This window comes from Chrysochloris asiatica, unplaced genomic scaffold (genome assembly GCF_000296735.1).
Source record: "Chrysochloris asiatica unplaced genomic scaffold, ChrAsi1.0 scaffold00005, whole genome shotgun sequence".
Lineage (NCBI taxonomy): Eukaryota > Metazoa > Chordata > Mammalia > Afrosoricida > Chrysochloridae > Chrysochloris > Chrysochloris asiatica.
Genome location: NW_006408523.1, coordinates 27222698 through 27223153, shown reverse-complemented (window position 1 = coordinate 27223153; position 456 = coordinate 27222698).

Below are 456 nucleotides of genomic sequence, written 5' to 3'. Positions count from 1 at the left end.
ACCATGTGGTTCTAACAGATTTTGCAGTCCAGCACATTATCCCACAGCACCACAACAGGCATCTACATAGCCAATTATGTAGCTCATCTACATAGTCAACTATAGATATTTGAAGCCTCACTTCTGTGTACCAGAGGGTACCAAGTCATTCAAAGTGCCAAGATCTATAATATGTAGATTACATTTCTCAGGAAGTATTTTTCCTGATTTAAGTTATGATTTGTAAACTGTTTGGCCTACTAGATTATTAGTATTTATGTGTTTACTAAAGATCAATAAGCAAATTTTAACTCTGTTCAATGCTTGTCTGTGCCTTTTAAATCACAAGGACTTTTTCTTTTGGTAAATAATTCCCTTTAGTTAGTATACATTTTAATGAACTTCATTATAGGTACATTGAAAGACAAATCAAGTAAGCATCCTGACTATGTAACAAAAGGTTCTTATTTGTAATGT